The sequence below is a fragment of the Rhopalosiphum padi genome, chromosome 3, assembly GCF_020882245.1.
Source record: "Rhopalosiphum padi isolate XX-2018 chromosome 3, ASM2088224v1, whole genome shotgun sequence".
NCBI classification, from domain to species: domain Eukaryota; kingdom Metazoa; phylum Arthropoda; class Insecta; order Hemiptera; family Aphididae; genus Rhopalosiphum; species Rhopalosiphum padi.
In genome coordinates, this window is record NC_083599.1 from 18,843,775 (window position 1) to 18,868,459 (window position 24,685).

The 24,685-nt window shown below is 27.2% G+C and overlaps 4 long non-coding RNA genes across 4 annotated transcripts; all 4 read left to right on the forward strand.

Annotated features, from left to right (window-relative positions):
- The first annotated feature begins 2,431 nt into the window (after nucleotides 1-2,431).
- On the forward strand, nucleotides 2,432-3,529 carry LOC132927054 (uncharacterized). The gene is made up of 2 exons (XR_009661607.1): nucleotides 2,432-2,793; nucleotides 3,299-3,529. It is a non-coding gene; the product is annotated as an uncharacterized LOC132927054 (long non-coding RNA).
- Nucleotides 3,530-6,597: 3,068 nt separating this feature from the next.
- On the forward strand, nucleotides 6,598-7,695 carry LOC132927117 (uncharacterized). Its single transcript, XR_009661629.1, has 2 exons — nucleotides 6,598-6,959; nucleotides 7,465-7,695. It is a non-coding gene; the product is annotated as an uncharacterized LOC132927117 (long non-coding RNA).
- Nucleotides 7,696-10,326: 2,631 nt separating this feature from the next.
- On the forward strand, nucleotides 10,327-11,424 carry LOC132927011 (uncharacterized). Its single transcript, XR_009661594.1, has 2 exons — nucleotides 10,327-10,688; nucleotides 11,194-11,424. It is a non-coding gene; the product is annotated as an uncharacterized LOC132927011 (long non-coding RNA).
- Nucleotides 11,425-14,689: 3,265 nt separating this feature from the next.
- LOC132927271 (uncharacterized) lies at nucleotides 14,690-15,590 on the forward strand. Its single transcript, XR_009661678.1, has 2 exons — nucleotides 14,690-14,854; nucleotides 15,360-15,590. It is a non-coding gene; the product is annotated as an uncharacterized LOC132927271 (long non-coding RNA).
- Nucleotides 15,591-24,685: the final 9,095 nt, after the last annotated feature.

Genomic DNA, 24,685 nt, shown 5'->3' on the forward strand with positions numbered 1-24,685 from the left:
TAGATTCTGAACGGAGTGATGAATGTATTGATTTTACAATGATGTTTGTATTATTTTTGTGTCCGTCATCACTTTTTGGAGTAGTAATAATGCTTCGTTTTTGACTTCAGCCCCTCTTTGAAAAGACAAAATCGATTTTTTGATTTTGCTGTAAGTCAAAAACGAATCATTGTAAATACATGAAATTTTCAACAGACGTTTATATTAGCGTTATCTATTTGCGATTAAATTTTCAATATATTTTGACATTTTTTAAGCTACTTATAGATAATTGAAACTTATCGTAGTAAAAAATAAATCAAAAATCGTTAGTCACAATTTTTGTTTATAAGCATTTAAAGTTCAAATGTTTAAAAAATATATCAAAATCAAGAAAATTTGCAAAGAATTTTGAAGTTGAAAATTCATAAAATCTTTGTGATTTATACTTAAGGTTAAAAAATCCAATACTAGGTTATCCATAAGTTTTCCTTCAAGTAACCGTAAAAAAATAAATCCATTGTCAATATAGAAAACATTTTATGTGCGTATGAAATATAATTTTTTACGAAATCGCGTAAAATAACGATATATTACAATTTAAATATAGGTAATAATATAATATATCCAACTAATTATCATTGACTGACAAATCATCTCCGTTCAGAATCGTTTTTCGTATACAATACTACCCGTCGTTGCATTCAAATTTAACACATCCATTATAGTGACCAGTGACCTACTTTCCATCTCTACTATACAGCGGAGCGATACCCACGTTTTTTCATATTGAATAGGAGCAAATTTTCAGTTGTACAAATGTATTCTCTAGTCACACTTATAATATGTACATTTATATTCTAGAAAACATTCTGGTATATTTGTAGGTACTATCTTTTATGGCTTATCATAATTATTATTTCTTATCGTCTGTTATATTATATTATGTCTATATTTCATATCATTTTGCAGTTTTACATTCGTATTTGTATTTGCGTTTCAACTGTAAATTGTTTTCAAGAATTTTTTAATAAAAATGAAGTTTGTCTGTTAGTTTATGTTTTGATTGTTTCAATTTCAAAATTATTCAGTGTTGTCCATGTACTAGTTGTTATATAAAAATTGTTGTCCTCTTTACGGTGTCTAGTAGCGACATTTTATCCTCCAACCAGTATACATATTTAACTTACTATTTTTTTTTTAGATGGCAGTATAGCAGATCATTCAATACAAGCTGAGACATGAATTCACATTTCTACCTCTATGCTAAATATCAATATCCTACGTTGAAAATGTACTTGACGATACTGCTAATAATAATGGTTTTGTGCAACGTGCGTGTAATGGGTATTGAATTTAATTGATATTAAATTAATAGTAGTGTAACAAAAAGTCAGTGTCATGAAACCCTGACCATTAGATTATAAGCAAATGATTCTAATTTTCCATTATTGACATTCAATTATTACATTTAAGATGATACTTCATACAGACAATAAAAAATGATTTAATATCATAATTTTGATATGAAAATTTAAACAAATATTACAAAGTCATACTTTGAACTGCTTGTAAAACACTGTATTCTCAAGTTATTCTCCAACCACTATACATATTTAACTGAATATTTTTTATTTTTAGATGGCAGTACAGCAGATCACTCAATACATGCTGAGACATGAATTCACATTTCTACCTCTATGCTAAATATTAACATCCTACGTTGAAAATGTACTAGACGATACTGCTAATAATAATGGTTTTGTGCAACGTGCGTGTAATGGGTATTGAATTTAATTGATATTAAATTAATAGTAGTGTAACAAAAAGTCAGTGTCATGAAACCCTGACCATTAGATTATAAGCAAATGATTCTAATTTTCCATTATTGACATTCAATTATTACATTTAAGATGATACTTCATACAGACAATAAAAAATGATTTAATATCATAATTTTGATATGAAAATTTAAACAAATATTACAAAGTCATACTTTGAACTGCTTGTAAAACACTGTATTCTCAAGTTATTCTCCAACCACTATACATATTTAACTGAATATTTTTTATTTTTCGATGGCAGTACAGCAGATCACTCAATACATGCTGAGACATGAATTCACATTTCTACCACTATTCAAAATATCAACATCCTACGTTGAAAATGTACTAGACGATACTGCTAATAATAAGGGTTTTGTGCAACGTGCGTGTAATGGGTATTGAATTTAATTGATATTAAATTATTTGTAGTGTAATAAAAAGTCAGTGTCATGAAACTCTGACCATTAGATTATAAGCAAATGATTCTAATTTTCAATTACTGACATTCAAATATTACATTTAAGCTGATACTTCATAAACACAATAAAACATGATTTTACATGGTAATTTTAACAAATATTACAAAGTCATATTTTTAACTGCTTATAAAACACTCAATTCTCATGTTAGTGTCTAGAAACCTTGACTACTATATGATGACAATGATTCTTATTGTATAACGTATACAAGTATTACAAACTCTTATTATTTTAATATTGAAAAGCAGCAATTTTATGTTAATGTACAATTGTATTCTTTACTTATATTTTGTTTTACATTAAAACTCAACAAAACATTCTGGTAGATTTGTACTATCTCTTTTATTGCTAAGCATTATAATTATTTCTTTAACCATTATACATATTTAACTGACTATTTGTGTTTTAGATGGCAGTACTGCAGATCACTGGAGGCATGCTGAGACATGAATTAGCATTTCTATCACTAGGGAAAGTTACAACATTTTCCGTTGAAAATGGAATAGAAGGTACTGCTAATATTAATGGTTTTGTGCAACGTGCGTGTAATGGGTATTGGATGTAATTGATATTCAATTAATAGTATTGTTACAAAAAGTTAGTGTCACAAAACCCTAACCATTATATTAAGTAAATGGTTCTTATTTACCATTATTAACTTCCATATATTTCATTTAGGCTCATACTTAATAATAAACACTATAAAACGTGCTTATATATCATAATTTTGACTCATATTACAATTTCATATTTTTAGCTGCTCATAAAAATCTCAATTATCAAGTTAGTGTCATGAAACCTAGACAGTTATATTAAGTAAATGATTCTTATTTACCATTACCAACATCCATATTTGTCATTTAAGCTGATACTTCATAAACACTATAAAACATGTTTTTAATATGATAATATTGACTAATATTACAAATTCATACTTTGAACTGCCTGTAAAACACTGTATTCTCAAGTTATTCTCCAACCGTTATACATTATTAACTTACTACATTTTTTCAGATGGCAGTATATCAGATCAATCAAGGCACGCTGAGACACGAATTCACATTTCTACCACCAAGGAAAGAATCAACATCCTATGTTGAAAATGGACTAGAAGATACTGATAATAATATTGGATTTATGCAATGTGCGTGCAATGGTTATTGAATATAATTGATTCTAAATTAATAGCTGTGAAACAATTGAGATTTGTTAAATATCTGAATAAAATAATAGTAAACACCTTTAGCTTGTATTGTTTATTCTTAAAATTTACCTATGCTATAAATATATTTTATTTTTACTATATTTAAATGATCATTATAAAACATTTATAAAACACTCAAATATTAAGTTAAAGTTTAGAAGCTTTAACAATGGTTTAAGAAATTTACCATTATTATCTTTCAGGTGTTTCATTTAACCTGGTATTTTGAATACACTATAATACATGTTTTTATATGATAATTTTGACAAATTCCTATTTTAAACTGCTTATAAAACACTCAAAATTATTAAATGTATGCACCGACAGAGGGCGGTAGTGGGGACGACATCCGTCGGCCGATGCCCGATCGCCTCAGAGAAAAACTAGTTGGTTGTGTGCCGTTCACCGGACGGTCGTTTTAGAGTAACTGATCGTTGTTTTTACTTAGCTTTTGCGTGTAGTTGTTGTTCATTTAATAAAGATTTTTGATATTATAAACGAATTGTTCATATTTTATGCCTGAAGTTAACACAAGTAAGTGTCTTGATTAAGAAAATGATTCTAATTTATCATTTTTAACTTGCACATGTTTCATTTAATCTGATATTTTTACTTCATAAAAACTATAAAATATGATTTTATAAGTTAATTTTGACGAATAATACAAATAATTATTTTTAGATTCTGAACGGAGTGATGAATGTATTGATTTTACAATGATGTTTGTATTATTTTTGTGTCCGTCATCACTTTTTGGAGTAGTAATAATGCTTCGTTTTTGACTTCAGCCCCTCTTTGAAAAGACAAAATCGATTTTTTGATTTTGCTGTAAGTCAAAAACGAATCATTGTAAATACATGAAATTTTCAACAGACGTTTATATTAGCGTTATCTATTTGCGATTAAATTTTCAATATATTTTGACATTTTTTAAGCTACTTATAGATAATTGAAACTTATCGTAGTAAAAAATAAATCAAAAATCGTTAGTCACAATTTTTGTTTATAAGCATTTAAAGTTCAAATGTTTAAAAAATATATCAAAATCAAGAAAATTTGCAAAGAATTTTGAAGTTGAAAATTCATAAAATCTTTGTGATTTATACTTAAGGTTAAAAAATCCAATACTAGGTTATCCATAAGTTTTCCTTCAAGTAACCGTAAAAAAATAAATCCATTGTCAATATAGAAAACATTTTATGTGCGTATGAAATATAATTTTTTACGAAATCGCGTAAAATAACGATATATTACAATTTAAATATAGGTAATAATATAATATATCCAACTAATTATCATTGACTGACAAATCATCTCCGTTCAGAATCGTTTTTCGTATACAATACTACCCGTCGTTGCATTCAAATTTAACACATCCATTATAGTGACCAGTGACCTACTTTCCATCTCTACTATACAGCGGAGCGATACCCACGTTTTTTCATATTGAATAGGAGCAAATTTTCAGTTGTACAAATGTATTCTCTAGTCACACTTATAATATGTACATTTATATTCTAGAAAACATTCTGGTATATTTGTAGGTACTATCTTTTATGGCTTATCATAATTATTATTTCTTATCGTCTGTTATATTATATTATGTCTATATTTCATATCATTTTGCAGTTTTACATTCGTATTTGTATTTGCGTTTCAACTGTAAATTGTTTTCAAGAATTTTTTAATAAAAATGAAGTTTGTCTGTTAGTTTATGTTTTGATTGTTTCAATTTCAAAATTATTCAGTGTTGTCCATGTACTAGTTGTTATATAAAAATTGTTGTCCTCTTTACGGTGTCTAGTAGCGACATTTTATCCTCCAACCAGTATACATATTTAACTTACTATTTTTTTTTTAGATGGCAGTATAGCAGATCATTCAATACAAGCTGAGACATGAATTCACATTTCTACCTCTATGCTAAATATCAATATCCTACGTTAAAAATGTACTTGACGATACTGCTAATAATAATGGTTTTGTGCAACGTGCGTGTAATGGGTATTGAATTTAATTGATATTAAATTAATAGTAGTGTAACAAAAAGTCAGTGTCATGAAACCCTGACCATTAGATTATAAGCAAATGATTCTAATTTTCCATTATTGACATTCAATTATTACATTTAAGATGATACTTCATACAGACAATAAAAAATGATTTAATATCATAATTTTGATATGAAAATTTAAACAAATATTACAAAGTCATACTTTGAACTGCTTGTAAAACACTGTATTCTCAAGTTATTCTCCAACCACTATACATATTTAACTGAATATTTTTTATTTTTAGATGGCAGTACAGCAGATCACTCAATACATGCTGAGACATGAATTCACATTTCTACCTCTATGCTAAATATTAACATCCTACGTTGAAAATGTACTAGACGATACTGCTAATAATAATGGTTTTGTGCAACGTGCGTGTAATGGGTATTGAATTTAATTGATATTAAATTAATAGTAGTGTAACAAAAAGTCAGTGTCATGAAACCCTGACCATTAGATTATAAGCAAATGATTCTAATTTTCCATTATTGACATTCAATTATTACATTTAAGATGATACTTCATACAGACAATAAAAAATGATTTAATATCATAATTTTGATATGAAAATTTAAACAAATATTACAAAGTCATACTTTGAACTGCTTGTAAAACACTGTATTCTCAAGTTATTCTCCAACCACTATACATATTTAACTGAATATTTTTTATTTTTCGATGGCAGTACAGCAGATCACTCAATACATGCTGAGACATGAATTCACATTTCTACCACTATTCAAAATATCAACATCCTACGTTGAAAATGTACTAGACGATACTGCTAATAATAAGGGTTTTGTGCAACGTGCGTGTAATGGGTATTGAATTTAATTGATATTAAATTATTTGTAGTGTAATAAAAAGTCAGTGTCATGAAACTCTGACCATTAGATTATAAGCAAATGATTCTAATTTTCAATTACTGACATTCAAATATTACATTTAAGCTGATACTTCATAAACACAATAAAACATGATTTTACATGGTAATTTTAACAAATATTACAAAGTCATATTTTTAACTGCTTATAAAACACTCAATTCTCATGTTAGTGTCTAGAAACCTTGACTACTATATGATGACAATGATTCTTATTGTATAACGTATACAAGTATTACAAACTCTTATTATTTTAATATTGAAAAGCAGCAATTTTATGTTAATGTACAATTGTATTCTTTACTTATATTTTGTTTTACATTAAAACTCAACAAAACATTCTGGTAGATTTGTACTATCTCTTTTATTGCTAAGCATTATAATTATTTCTTTAACCATTATACATATTTAACTGACTATTTGTGTTTTAGATGGCAGTACTGCAGATCACTGGAGGCATGCTGAGACATGAATTAGCATTTCTATCACTAGGGAAAGTTACAACATTTTCCGTTGAAAATGGAATAGAAGGTACTGCTAATATTAATGGTTTTGTGCAACGTGCGTGTAATGGGTATTGGATGTAATTGATATTCAATTAATAGTATTGTTACAAAAAGTTAGTGTCACAAAACCCTAACCATTATATTAAGTAAATGGTTCTTATTTACCATTATTAACTTCCATATATTTCATTTAGGCTCATACTTAATAATAAACACTATAAAACGTGCTTATATATCATAATTTTGACTCATATTACAATTTCATATTTTTAGCTGCTCATAAAAATCTCAATTATCAAGTTAGTGTCATGAAACCTAGACAGTTATATTAAGTAAATGATTCTTATTTACCATTACCAACATCCATATTTGTCATTTAAGCTGATACTTCATAAACACTATAAAACATGTTTTTAATATGATAATATTGACTAATATTACAAATTCATACTTTGAACTGCCTGTAAAACACTGTATTCTCAAGTTATTCTCCAACCGTTATACATTATTAACTTACTACATTTTTTCAGATGGCAGTATATCAGATCAATCAAGGCACGCTGAGACACGAATTCACATTTCTACCACCAAGGAAAGAATCAACATCCTATGTTGAAAATGGACTAGAAGATACTGATAATAATATTGGATTTATGCAATGTGCGTGCAATGGTTATTGAATATAATTGATTCTAAATTAATAGCTGTGAAACAATTGAGATTTGTTAAATATCTGAATAAAATAATAGTAAACACCTTTAGCTTGTATTGTTTATTCTTAAAATTTACCTATGCTATAAATATATTTTATTTTTACTATATTTAAATGATCATTATAAAACATTTATAAAACACTCAAATATTAAGTTAAAGTTTAGAAGCTTTAACAATGGTTTAAGAAATTTACCATTATTATCTTTCAGGTGTTTCATTTAACCTGGTATTTTGAATACACTATAATACATGTTTTTATATGATAATTTTGACAAATTCCTATTTTAAACTGCTTATAAAACACTCAAAATTATTAAATGTATGCACCGACAGAGGGCGGTAGTGGGGACGACATCCGTCGGCCGATGCCCGATCGCCTCAGAGAAAAACTAGTTGGTTGTGTGCCGTTCACCGGACGGTCGTTTTAGAGTAACTGATCGTTGTTTTTACTTAGCTTTTGCGTGTAGTTGTTGTTCATTTAATAAAGATTTTTGATATTATAAACGAATTGTTCATATTTTATGCCTGAAGTTAACACAAGTAAGTGTCTTGATTAAGAAAATGATTCTAATTTATCATTTTTAACTTGCACATGTTTCATTTAATCTGATATTTTTACTTCATAAAAACTATAAAATATGATTTTATAAGTTAATTTTGACGAATAATACAAATAATTATTTTTAGATTCTGAACGGAGTGATGAATGTATTGATTTTACAATGATGTTTGTATTATTTTTGTGTCCGTCATCACTTTTTGGAGTAGTAATAATGCTTCGTTTTTGACTTCAGCCCCTCTTTGAAAAGACAAAATCGATTTTTTGATTTTGCTGTAAGTCAAAAACGAATCATTGTAAATACATGAAATTTTCAACAGACGTTTATATTAGCGTTATCTATTTGCGATTAAATTTTCAATATATTTTGACATTTTTTAAGCTACTTATAGATAATTGAAACTTATCGTAGTAAAAAATAAATCAAAAATCGTTAGTCACAATTTTTGTTTATAAGCATTTAAAGTTCAAATGTTTAAAAAATATATCAAAATCAAGAAAATTTGCAAAGAATTTTGAAGTTGAAAATTCATAAAATCTTTGTGATTTATACTTAAGGTTAAAAAATCCAATACTAGGTTATCCATAAGTTTTCCTTCAAGTAACCGTAAAAAAATAAATCCATTGTCAATATAGAAAACATTTTATGTGCGTATGAAATATATTTTTTTACGAAATCGCGTAAAATAACGATATATTACAATTTAAATATAGGTAATAATATAATATATCCAACTAATTATCATTGACTGACAAATCATCTCCGTTCAGAATCGTTTTTCGTATACAATACTACCCGTCGTTGCATTCAAATTTAACACATCCATTATAGTGACCAGTGACCTACTTTCCATCTCTACTATACAGCGGAGCGATACCCACGTTTTTTCATATTGAATAGGAGCAAATTTTCAGTTGTACAAATGTATTCTCTAGTCACACTTATAATATGTACATTTATATTCTAGAAAACATTCTGGTATATTTGTAGGTACTATCTTTTATGGCTTATCATAATTATTATTTCTTATCGTCTGTTATATTATATTATGTCTATATTTCATATCATTTTGCAGTTTTACATTCGTATTTGTATTTGCGTTTCAACTGTAAATTGTTTTCAAGAATTTTTTAATAAAAATGAAGTTTGTCTGTTAGTTTATGTTTTGATTGTTTCAATTTCAAAATTATTCAGTGTTGTCCATGTACTAGTTGTTATATAAAAATTGTTGTCCTCTTTACGGTGTCTAGTAGCGACATTTTATCCTCCAACCAGTATACATATTTAACTTACTATTTTTTTTTTAGATGGCAGTATAGCAGATCATTCAATACAAGCTGAGACATGAATTCACATTTCTACCTCTATGCTAAATATCAATATCCTACGTTGAAAATGTACTTGACGATACTGCTAATAATAATGGTTTTGTGCAACGTGCGTGTAATGGGTATTGAATTTAATTGATATTAAATTAATAGTAGTGTAACAAAAAGTCAGTGTCATGAAACCCTGACCATTAGATTATAAGCAAATGATTCTAATTTTCCATTATTGACATTCAATTATTACATTTAAGATGATACTTCATACAGACAATAAAAAATGATTTAATATCATAATTTTGATATGAAAATTTAAACAAATATTACAAAGTCATACTTTGAACTGCTTGTAAAACACTGTATTCTCAAGTTATTCTCCAACCACTATACATATTTAACTGAATATTTTTTATTTTTCGATGGCAGTACAGCAGATCACTCAATACATGCTGAGACATGAATTCACATTTCTACCACTATTCAAAATATCAACATCCTACGTTGAAAATGTACTAGACGATACTGCTAATAATAAGGGTTTTGTGCAACGTGCGTGTAATGGGTATTGAATTTAATTGATATTAAATTATTTGTAGTGTAATAAAAAGTCAGTGTCATGAAACTCTGACCATTAGATTATAAGCAAATGATTCTAATTTTCAATTACTGACATTCAAATATTACATTTAAGCTGATACTTCATAAACACAATAAAACATGATTTTACATGGTAATTTTAACAAATATTACAAAGTCATATTTTTAACTGCTTATAAAACACTCAATTCTCATGTTAGTGTCTAGAAACCTTGACTACTATATGATGACAATGATTCTTATTGTATAACGTATACAAGTATTACAAACTCTTATTATTTTAATATTGAAAAGCAGCAATTTTATGTTAATGTACAATTGTATTCTTTACTTATATTTTGTTTTACATTAAAACTCAACAAAACATTCTGGTAGATTTGTACTATCTCTTTTATTGCTAAGCATTATAATTATTTCTTTAACCATTATACATATTTAACTGACTATTTGTGTTTTAGATGGCAGTACTGCAGATCACTGGAGGCATGCTGAGACATGAATTAGCATTTCTATCACTAGGGAAAGTTACAACATTTTCCGTTGAAAATGGAATAGAAGGTACTGCTAATATTAATGGTTTTGTGCAACGTGCGTGTAATGGGTATTGGATGTAATTGATATTCAATTAATAGTATTGTTACAAAAAGTTAGTGTCACAAAACCCTAACCATTATATTAAGTAAATGGTTCTTATTTACCATTATTAACTTCCATATATTTCATTTAGGCTCATACTTAATAATAAACACTATAAAACGTGCTTATATATCATAATTTTGACTCATATTACAATTTCATATTTTTAGCTGCTCATAAAAATCTCAATTATCAAGTTAGTGTCATGAAACCTAGACAGTTATATTAAGTAAATGATTCTTATTTACCATTACCAACATCCATATTTGTCATTTAAGCTGATACTTCATAAACACTATAAAACATGTTTTTAATATGATAATATTGACTAATATTACAAATTCATACTTTGAACTGCCTGTAAAACACTGTATTCTCAAGTTATTCTCCAACCGTTATACATTATTAACTTACTACATTTTTTCAGATGGCAGTATATCAGATCAATCAAGGCACGCTGAGACACGAATTCACATTTCTACCACCAAGGAAAGAATCAACATCCTATGTTGAAAATGGACTAGAAGATACTGATAATAATATTGGATTTATGCAATGTGCGTGCAATGGTTATTGAATATAATTGATTCTAAATTAATAGCTGTGAAACAATTGAGATTTGTTAAATATCTGAATAAAATAATAGTAAACACCTTTAGCTTGTATTGTTTATTCTTAAAATTTACCTATGCTATAAATATATTTTATTTTTACTATATTTAAATGATCATTATAAAACATTTATAAAACACTCAAATATTAAGTTAAAGTTTAGAAGCTTTAACAATGGTTTAAGAAATTTACCATTATTATCTTTCAGGTGTTTCATTTAACCTGGTATTTTGAATACACTATAATACATGTTTTTATATGATAATTTTGACAAATTCCTATTTTAAACTGCTTATAAAACACTCAAAATTATTAAATGTATGCACCGACAGAGGGCGGTAGTGGGGACGACATCCGTCGGCCGATGCCCGATCGCCTCAGAGAAAAACTAGTTGGTTGTGTGCCGTTCACCGGACGGTCGTTTTAGAGTAACTGATCGTTGTTTTTACTTAGCTTTTGCGTGTAGTTGTTGTTCATTTAATAAAGATTTTTGATATTATAAACGAATTGTTCATATTTTATGCCTGAAGTTAACACAAGTAAGTGTCTTGATTAAGAAAATGATTCTAATTTATCATTTTTAACTTGCACATGTTTCATTTAATCTGATATTTTTACTTCATAAAAACTATAAAATATGATTTTATAAGTTAATTTTGACGAATAATACAAATAATTATTTTTAGATTCTGAACGGAGTGATGAATGTATTGATTTTACAATGATGTTTGTATTATTTTTGTGTCCGTCATCACTTTTTGGAGTAGTAATAATGCTTCGTTTTTGACTTCAGCCCCTCTTTGAAAAGACAAAATCGATTTTTTGATTTTGCTGTAAGTCAAAAACGAATCATTGTAAATACATGAAATTTTCAACAGACGTTTATATTAGCGTTATCTATTTGCGATTAAATTTTCAATATATTTTGACATTTTTTAAGCTACTTATAGATAATTGAAACTTATCGTAGTAAAAAATAAATCAAAAATCGTTAGTCACAATTTTTGTTTATAAGCATTTAAAGTTCAAATGTTTAAAAAATATATCAAAATCAAGAAAATTTGCAAAGAATTTTGAAGTTGAAAATTCATAAAATCTTTGTGATTTATACTTAAGGTTAAAAAATCCAATACTAGGTTATCCATAAGTTTTCCTTCAAGTAACCGTAAAAAAATAAATCCATTGTCAATATAGAAAACATTTTATGTGCGTATGAAATATAATTTTTTACGAAATCGCGTAAAATAACGATATATTACAATTTAAATATAGGTAATAATATAATATATCCAACTAATTATCATTGACTGACAAATCATCTCCGTTCAGAATCGTTTTTCGTATACAATACTACCCGTCGTTGCATTCAAATTTAACACATCCATTATAGTGACCAGTGACCTACTTTCCATCTCTACTATACAGCGGAGCGATACCCACGTTTTTTCATATTGAATAGGAGCAAATTTTCAGTTGTACAAATGTATTCTCTAGTCACACTTATAATATGTACATTTATATTCTAGAAAACATTCTGGTATATTTGTAGGTACTATCTTTTATGGCTTATCATAATTATTATTTCTTATCGTCTGTTATATTATATTATGTCTATATTTCATATCATTTTGCAGTTTTACATTCGTATTTGTATTTGCGTTTCAACTGTAAATTGTTTTCAAGAATTTTTTAATAAAAATGAAGTTTGTCTGTTAGTTTATGTTTTGATTGTTTCAATTTCAAAATTATTCAGTGTTGTCCATGTACTAGTTGTTATATAAAAATTGTTGTCCTCTTTACGGTGTCTAGTAGCGACATTTTATCCTCCAACCAGTATACATATTTAACTTACTATTTTTTTTTTAGATGGCAGTATAGCAGATCATTCAATACAAGCTGAGACATGAATTCACATTTCTACCTCTATGCTAAATATCAATATCCTACGTTGAAAATGTACTTGACGATACTGCTAATAATAATGGTTTTGTGCAACGTGCGTGTAATGGGTATTGAATTTAATTGATATTAAATTAATAGTAGTGTAACAAAAAGTCAGTGTCATGAAACCCTGACCATTAGATTATAAGCAAATGATTCTAATTTTCCATTATTGACATTCAATTATTACATTTAAGATGATACTTCATACAGACAATAAAAAATGATTTAATATCATAATTTTGATATGAAAATTTAAACAAATATTACAAAGTCATACTTTGAACTGCTTGTAAAACACTGTATTCTCAAGTTATTCTCCAACCACTATACATATTTAACTGAATATTTTTTATTTTTAGATGGCAGTACAGCAGATCACTCAATACATGCTGAGACATGAATTCACATTTCTACCTCTATGCTAAATATTAACATCCTACGTTGAAAATGTACTAGACGATACTGCTAATAATAATGGTTTTGTGCAACGTGCGTGTAATGGGTATTGAATTTAATTGATATTAAATTAATAGTAGTGTAACAAAAAGTCAGTGTCATGAAACCCTGACCATTAGATTATAAGCAAATGATTCTAATTTTCCATTATTGACATTCAATTATTACATTTAAGATGATACTTCATACAGACAATAAAAAATGATTTAATATCATAATTTTGATATGAAAATTTAAACAAATATTACAAAGTCATACTTTGAACTGCTTGTAAAACACTGTATTCTCAAGTTATTCTCCAACCACTATACATATTTAACTGAATATTTTTTATTTTTCGATGGCAGTACAGCAGATCACTCAATACATGCTGAGACATGAATTCACATTTCTACCACTATTCAAAATATCAACATCCTACGTTGAAAATGTACTAGACGATACTGCTAATAATAAGGGTTTTGTGCAACGTGCGTGTAATGGGTATTGAATCTAATTGATATTAAATTATTTGTAGTGTAATAAAAAGTCAGTGTCATGAAACTCTGACCATTAGATTATAAGCAAATGATTCTAATTTTCAATTACTGACATTCAAATATTACATTTAAGCTGATACTTCATAAACACAATAAAACATGATTTTACATGGTAATTTTAACAAATATTACAAAGTCATATTTTTAACTGCTTATAAAACACTCAATTCTCATGTTAGTGTCTAGAAACCTTGACTACTATATGATGACAATGATTCTTATTGTATAACGTATACAAGTATTACAAACTCTTATTATTTTAATATTGAAAAGCAGCAATTTTATGTTAATGTACAATTGTATTCTTTACTTATATTTTGTTTTACATTAATACTCAACAAAACATTCTGGTAGATTTGTACTATCTCTTTTATTGCTAAGCATTATAATTATTTCTTTAACCATTATACATATTTAACTGACTATTTGTGTTTTAGATGGCAGTACTGCAGATCACTGGAGGCATGCTGAGACATGAATTAGCATTTCTATCACTAGGGAAAGTTACAACATTTTCCGTTGAAAATGGAATAGAAGGTACTGCTAATATTAATGGTTTTGTGCAACGTGCGTGTAATGGGTATTGGATGTAATTGATATTCAATTAATAGTATTGTTACAAAAAGTTAGTGTCACAAAACCCTAACCATTATATTAAGTAAATGGTTCTTATTTACCATTATTAACTTCCATATATTTCATTTAGGCTCATACTTAATAATAAACACTATAAAACGTGCTTATATATCATAATTTTGACTCATATTACAATTTCATATTTTTAGCTGCTCATAAAAATCTCAATTATCAAGTTAGTGTCATGAAACCTAGACAGTTATATTAAGTAAATGATTCTTATTTACCATTACCAACATCCATATTTGTCATTTAAGCTGATACTTCATAAACACTATAAAACATGTTTTTAATATGATAATATTGACTAATATTACAAATTCATACTTTGAACTGCCTGTAAAACACTGTATTCTCAAGTTATTCTCCAACCGTTATACATTATTAACTTACTACATTTTTTCAGATGGCAGTATATCAGATCAATCAAGGCACGCTGAGACACGAATTCACATTTCTACCACCAAGGAAAGAATCAACATCCTATGTTGAAAATGGACTAGAAGATACTGATAATAATATTGGATTTATGCAATGTGCGTGCAATGGTTATTGAATATAATTGATTCTAAATTAATAGCTGTGAAACAATTGAGATTTGTTAAATATCTGAATAAAATAATAGTAAACACCTTTAGCTTGTATTGTTTATTCTTAAAATTTACCTATGCTATAAATATATTTTATTTTTACTATATTTAAATGATCATTATAAAACATTTATAAAACACTCAAATATTAAGTTAAAGTTTAGAAGCTTTAACAATGGTTTAAGAAATTTACCATTATTATCTTTCAGGTGTTTCATTTAACCTGGTATTTTGAATACACTATAATACATGTTTTTATATGATAATTTTGACAAATTCCTATTTTAAACTGCTTATAAAACACTCAAAATTATTAAATGTATGCACCGACAGAGGGCGGTAGTGGGGACGACATCCGTCGGCCGATGCCCGATCGCCTCAGAGAAAAACTAGTTGGTTGTGTGCCGTTCACCGGACGGTCGTTTTAGAGTAACTGATCGTTGTTTTTACTTAGCTTTTGCGTGTAGTTGTTGTTCATTTAATAAAGATTTTTGATATTATAAACGAATTGTTCATATTTTATGCCTGAAGTTAACACAAGTAAGTGTCTTGATTAAGAAAATGATTCTAATTTATCATTTTTAACTTGCACATGTTTCATTTAATCTGATATTTTTACTTCATAAAAACTATAAAATATGATTTTATAAGTTAATTTTGACGAATAATACAAATAATTGTTTTTAGATTCTGAACGGAGTGATGAATGTATTGATTTTACAATGATGTTTGTATTATTTTTGTGTCCGTCATCACTTTTTGGAGTAGTAATAATGCTTCGTTTTTGACTTCAGCCCCTCTTTGAAAAGACAAAATCGATTTTTTGATTTTGCTGTAAGTCAAAAACGAATCATTGTAAATACATGAAATTTTCAACAAACGTTTATATTAGCGTTATCTATTTGCGATTAAATTTTCAATATATTTTGACATTTTTTAAGCTACTTATAGATAATTGAAACTTATCGTAGTAAAAAATAAATCAAAAATCGTTAGTCACAATTTTTGTTTATAAGCATTTAAAGTTCAAATGTTTAAAAAATATATCAAAATCACGAAAATTTGCAAAGAATTTTGAAGTTGAAAATTCATAAAATCTTTGTGATTTATACTTAAGGTTAAAAAATCCAATACTAGGTTATCCATAAGTTTTCCTTCAAGTAACCGTAAAAAAATAAATCCATTGTCAGTATAGAAAACATTTTATGTGCGTATGAAATATAATTTTTTACGAAATCGCGTAAAATAACGATATATTACAATTTAAATATAGGTAATAATATAATATATCCAACTAATTATCATTGACTGACAAATCATCTCCGTTCAGAATCGTTTTTCGTATACAATACTACCCGTCGTTGCATTCAAATTTAACACATCCATTATAGTGACCAGTGACCTACTTTCCATCTCTACTATACAGCGGAGCGATACCCACGTTTTTTCATATTGAATAGGAGCAAATTTTCAGTTGTACAAATGTATTCTCTAGTCACACTTATAATATGTACATTTATATTCTAGAAAACATTCTGGTATATTTGTAGGTACTATCTTTTATGGCTTATCATAATTATTATTTCTTATCGTCTGTTATATTATATTATGTCTATATTTCATATCATTTTGCAGTTTTACATTCGTATTTGTATTTGCGTTTCAACTGTAAATTGTTTTCAAGAATTTTTTAATAAAAATGAAGTTTGTCTGTTAGTTTATGTTTTGATTGTTTCAATTTCAAAATTATTCAGTGTTGTCCATGTACTAGTTGTTATATAAAAATTGTTGTCCTCTTTACGGTGTCTAGTAGCGACATTTTATCCTCCAACCATTATACATATTTAACTTACTATTTTTTTTTTAGATGGCAGTACAGCAGATCATTCAATACACGCTGAGACATGAATTCACATTTCTACCTCTATGCTAAATATCAATATCCTACGTTGAAAATGTACTTGACGATACTGCTAATAATAATGGTTTTGTGCAACGTGCGTGTAATGGGTATTGAATTTAATTGATATTAAATTAATAGTAGTGTAACAAAAAGTCAGTGTCATGAAACCCTGACCATTAGATTATAAGCAAATGATTCTAATTTTCCATTATTGTCATTCAATTATTACATTTAAGATGATACTTCATACAGACAATAAAAAATGATTTAATATCATAATTTTGATATGAAAATTTAAACAAATATTACAAAGTCATACTTTGAACTGCTTGTAAAACACTGTATTCTCAAGTTATTCTCCAACCACTATACATATTTAACTGAATATTTTTTATTTTTAGATGGCAGTACAGCAGATCACTCAATACATGCTGAGACATGAATTCACATTTCTACCACTATTGAAAATATCAACATCCTACGTTGAAAATGTACTAGACGATACTGCTAATAATAAGGGTTTTGTGCAACGTGCGTGTAATGGGTATTGAATTTAATTGATATTAAATTAATTGTAGTGTAATAAAAAGTCAGTGTCATGAAACTCTGACCATTAGATTATAAGCAAATGATTCTAATTTTCAATTACTGACATTCAAATATTACATTTAAGCTGATACTTCATAAACACAATAAAACATGATTTTACATGGTAATTTTAACAAATATTACAAAGTCATATTTTTAACTGCTTATAAAACACTCAATTCTCATGTTAGTGTCTAGAAACCTTGACTACTAAATGATGACAATGATTCTTATTGTATAACGTATACAAGTATTACAAACTCTTATTATTTTAATATTGAAAAGCAGCAATTTTATGTTAATGTACAATTGTATTCTTTACTTATATTTTGTTTTACATTAAAACTCAACAAAACATTCTGGTAGATTTGTACTATCTCTTTTATTGCTAAGCATTATAATTATTTCTTTAACCATTATACATATTTAACTGACTATTTGTGTTTTAGATGGCAGTACTGCAGATCACTGGAGGCATGCTGAGACATGAATTAGCATTTCTATCACTAGGGAAAGTTACAACATTTTCCGTTGAAAATGGAATAGATGGTACTGCTAATATTAATGGTTTTGTGCAACGTGCGTGTAATGGGTATTGGATGTAATTGATATTCAATTAATAGTATTGTTACAAAAAGTTAGTGTCACAAAACCCTAACCATTATATTAAGTAAATGGTTCTTATTTACCATTATTAACTTCCATATATTTCATTTAGGCTCATACTTAATAATAAACACTATAAAACGTGCTTATATATCATAATTTTGACTCATATTACAATTTCATATTTTTAGCTGCTCATAAAAATCTCAATTATCAAGTTAGTGTCATGAAACCTAGACAGTTATATTAAGTAAATGATTCTTATTTACCATTACCAACATCCATATTTGTCATTTAAGCTGATACTTCATAAACACTATAAAACATGTTTTTAATATGATAATATTGACTAATATTACAAATTCATACTTTGAACTGCCTGTAAAACACTGTATTCTCAAGTTATTCTCCAACCGTTATACATTATTAACTTAGTACATTTTTTCAGATGGCAGTATATCAGATCAATCAAGGCACGCTGAGACACGAATTCACATTTCTACCACCAAGGAAAGAATCAACATCCTATGTTGAAAATGGACTAGAAGATACTGATAATAATATTGGATTTATGCAATGTGCGTGCAATGGTTATTGAATATAATTGATTCTAAATTAATAGCTGTGAAACAATTGAGATTTGTTAAATATCTGAATAAAATAATAGTAAACACCTTTAGCTTGTATTGTTTATTCTTAAAATTTACCTATGCTATAAATATATTTTATTTTTACTATATTTAAATGATCATTATAAAACATTTATAAAACACTCAAATATTAAGTTAAAGTTTAGAAGCTTTAACAATGGTTTAAGAAATTTACCATTATTATCTTTCAGGTGTTTCATTTAACCTGGTATTTTGAATACACTATAATACATGTTTTTATATGATAATTTTGACAAATTCCTATTTTAAACTGCTTATAAAACACTCAAAATTATTAAATGTATGCACCGACAGAGGGCGGTAGTGGGGACGACATCCGTCGGCCGATGCCCGATCGCCTCAGAGAAAAACTAGTTGGTTGTGTGCCGTTCACCGGACGGTCGTTTTAGAGTAACTGATCGTTGTTTTTACTTAGCTTTTGCGTGTAGTTGTTGTTCATTTAATAAAGATTTTTGATATTATAAACGAATTGTTCATATTTTATGCCTGAAGTTAACACAAGTAAGTGTCTTGATTAAGAAAATGATTCTAATTTATCATTTTTAACTTGCACATGTTTCATTTAATCTGATATTTTTACTTCATAAAAACTATAAAATATGATTTTATAAGTTAATTTTGACGAATAATACAAATAATTGTTTTTAGATTCTGAACGGAGTGATGAATGTATTGATTTTACAATGATGTTTGTATTATTTTTGTGTCCGTCATCACTTTTTGGAGTAGTAATAATGCTTCGTTTTTGACTTCAGCCCCTCTTTGAAAAGACAAAATCGATTTTTTGATTTTGCTGTAAGTCAAAAACGAATCATTGTAAATACATGAAATTTTCAACAAACGTTTATATTAGCGTTATCTATTTGCGATTAAATTTTCAATATATTTTGACATTTTTTAAGCTACTTATAGATAATTGAAACTTATCGTAGTAAAAAATAAATCAAAAATCGTTAGTCACAATTTTTGTTTATAAGCATTTAAAGTTCAAATGTTTAAAAAATATATCAAAATCACGAAAATTTGCAAAGAATTTTGAAGTTGAAAATTCATAAAATCTTTGTGATTTATACTTAAGGTTAAAAAATCCAATACTAGGTTATCCATAAGTTTTCCTTCAAGTAACCGTAAAAAAATAAATCCATTGTCAGTATAGAAAACATTTTATGTGCGTATGAAATATAATTTTTTACGAAATCGCGTAAAATAACGATATATTACAATTTAAATATAGGTAATAATATAATATATCCAACTAATTATCATTGACTGACAAATCATCTCCGTTCAGAATCGTTTTTCGTATACAATACTACCCGTCGTTGCATTCAAATTTAACACATCCATTATAGTGACCAGTGACCTACTTTCCATCTCTACTATACAGCGGAGCGATACCCACGTTTTTTCATATTGAATAGGAGCAAATTTTCAGTTGTACAAATGTATTCTCTAGTCACACTTATAATATGTACATTTATATTCTAGAAAACATTCTGGTATATTTGTAGGTACTATCTTTTATGGCTTATCATAATTATTATTTCTTATCGTCTGTTATATTATATTATGTCTATATTTCATATCATTTTGCAGTTTTACATTCGTATTTGTATTTGCGTTTCAACTGTAAATTGTTTTCAAGAATTTTTTAATAAAAATGAAGTTTGTCTGTTAGTTTATGTTTTGATTGTTTCAATTTCAAAATTATTCAGTGTTGTCCATGTACTAGTTGTTATATAAAAATTGTTGTCCTCTTTACGGTGTCTAGTAGCGACATTTTATCCTCCAACCATTATACATATTTAACTTACTATTTTTTTTTTAGATGGCAGTACAGCAGATCATTCAATACACGCTGAGACATGAATTCACATTTCTACCTCTATGCTAAATATCAATATCCTACGTTGAAAATGTACTTGACGATACTGCTAATAATAATGGTTTTGTGCAACGTGCGTGTAATGGGTATTGAATTTAATTGATATTAAATTAATAGTAGTGTAACAAAAAGTCAGTGTCATGAAACCCTGACCATTAGATTATAAGCAAATGATTCTAATTTTCCATTATTGTCATTCAATTATTACATTTAAGATGATACTTCATACAGACAATAAAAAATGATTTAATATCATAATTTTGATATGAAAATTTAAACAAATATTACAAAGTCATACTTTGAACTGCTTGTAAAACACTGTATTCTCAAGTTATTCTCCAACCACTATACATATTTAACTGAATATTTTTTATTTTTAGATGGCAGTACAGCAGATCACTCAATACATGCTGAGACATGAATTCACATTTCTACCACTATTGAAAATATCAACATCCTACGTTGAAAATGTACTAGACGATACTGCTAATAATAAGGGTTTTGTGCAACGTGCGTGTAATGGGTATTGAATTTAATTGATATTAAATTAATTGTAGTGTAATAAAAAGTCAGTGTCATGAAACTCTGACCATTAGATTATAAGCAAATGATTCTAATTTTCAATTACTGACATTCAAATATTACATTTAAGCTGATACTTCATAAACACAATAAAACATGATTTTACATGGTAATTTTAACAAATATTACAAAGTCATATTTTTAACTGCTTATAAAACACTCAATTCTCATGTTAGTGTCTAGAAACCTTGACTACTAAATGATGACAATGATTCTTATTGTATAACGTATACAAGTATTACAAACTCTTATTATTTTAATATTGAAAAGCAGCAATTTTATGTTAATGTACAATTGTATTCTTTACTTATATTTTGTTTTACATTAAAACTCAACAAAACATTCTGGTAGATTTGTACTATCTCTTTTATTGCTAAGCATTATAATTATTTCTTTAACCATTATACATATTTAACTGACTATTTGTGTTTTAGATGGCAGTACTGCAGATCACTGGAGGCATGCTGAGACATGAATTAGCATTTCTATCACTAGGGAAAGTTACAACATTTTCCGTTGAAAATGGAATAGATGGTACTGCTAATATTAATGGTTTTGTGCAACGTGCGTGTAATGGGTATTGGATGTAATTGATATTCAATTAATAGTATTGTTACAAAAAGTTAGTGTCACAAAACCCTAACCATTATATTAAGTAAATGGTTCTTATTTACCATTATTAACTTCCATATATTTCATTTAGGCTCATACTTAATAATAAACACTATAAAACGTGCTTATATATCATAATTTTGACTCATATTACAATTTCATATTTTTAGCTGCTCATAAAAATCTCAATTATCAAGTTAGTGTCATGAAACCTAGACAATTATATTAAGTAAATGATTCTTATTTACCATTACCAACATCCATATTTGTCATTTAAGCTGATACTTCATAAACACTATAAAACATGTTTTTAATATGATAATATTGACTAATATTACAAATTCATACTTTGAACCGCCTGTAAAACACTGTATTCTCAAGTTATTCTCCAACCGTTATACATTATTAACTTAGTACATTTTTTCAGATGGCAGTATATCAGATCAATCAAGGCACGCTGAGACACGAATTCACATTTCTACCACCAAGGAAAGAATCAACATCCTATGTTGAAAATGGACTAGAAGATACTGATAATAATATTGGATTTATGCAATGTGCGTGCAATGGTTATTGAATATAATTGATTCTAAATTAATAGCTGTGAAACAATTGAGATTTGTTAAATATCTGAATAAAATAATAGTAAACACCTTTAGCTTGTATTGTTTATTCTTAAAATTTACCTATGCTATAAATATATTTTATTTTTACTATATTTAAATGATCATTATAAAACATTTATAAAACACTCAAATATTAAGTTAAAGTTTAGAAGCTTTAACAATGGTTTAAGAAATTTACCATTATTATCTTTCAGGTGTTTCATTTAACCTGGTATTTTGAATACACTATAATACATGTTTTTATATGATAATTTTGACAAATTCCTATTTTAAACTGCTTATAAAACACTCAAAATTATTAAATGTATGCACCGACAGAGGGCGGTAGTGGGGACGACATCCGTCGGCCGATGCCCGATCGCCTCAGAGAAAAACTAGTTGGTTGTGTGCCGTTCACCGGACGGTCGTTTTAGAGTAACTGATCGTTGTTTTTACTTAGCTTTTGCGTGTAGTTGTTGTTCATTTAATAAAGATTTTTGATATTATAAACGAATTGTTCATATTTTATGCCTGAAGTTAACACAAGTAAGTGTCTTGATTAAGAAAATGATTCTAATTTATCATTTTTAACTTGCACATGTTTCATTTAATCTGATATTTTTACTTCATAAAAACTATAAAATATGATTTTATAAGTTAATTTTGACGAATAATACAAATAATTATTTTTAGATTCCGAACGGAGTGATGAATGTATTGATTTTACAATGATGTTTGTATTATTTTTGTGTCCGTCATCACTTTTTGGAGTAGTAATAATGCTTCGTTTTTGACTTCAGCCCCTCTTTGAAAAGACAAAATCGATTTTATGATTTTGCTGTAAGTCAAAAACGAATCATTGTAAATACATGAAATTTTCAACAAACGTTTATATTAGCGTTATCTATTTGCGATTAAATTTTCAATATATTTTGACATTTTTTAAGCTACTTATAGATAATTGAAACTTATCGTAGTAAAAAATAAATCAAAAATCGTTAGTCACAATTTTTGTTTATAAGCATTTAAAGTTCAAATGTTTAAAAAATATATCAAAATCACGAAAATTTGCAAAGAATTTTGAAGTTGAAAATTCATAAAATCTTTGTGATTTATACTTAAGGTTAAAAAATCCAATACTAGGTTATCCATAAGTTTTCCTTCAAGTAACCGTAAAAAAATAAATCCATTGTCAATATAGAAAACATTTTATGTGCGTATGAAATATAATTTTTTACGAAATCGCGTAAAATAACGATATATTACAATTTAAATATAGGTAATAATATAATATATCCAACTAATTATCATTGACTGACAAATCATCTCCGTTCAGAATCGTTTTTCGTATACAATACTACCCGTCGTTGCATTCAAATTTAACACATCCATTATAGTGACCAGTGACCTACTTTCCATCTCTACTATACAGCGAAGCGATACCCACGTTTTTTCATATTGAATAGGAGCAAATTTTCAGTTGTACAAATGTATTCTCTAGTCACACTTATAATATGTACATTTATATTCTAGAAAACATTCTGGTATATTTGTAGGTACTATCTTTTATGGCTTATCATAATTATTATTTCTTATCGTCTGTTATATTATATTATGTCTATATTTCATATCATTTTGCAGTTTTACATTCGTATTTGTATTTGCGTTTCAACTGTAAATTGTTTTCAAG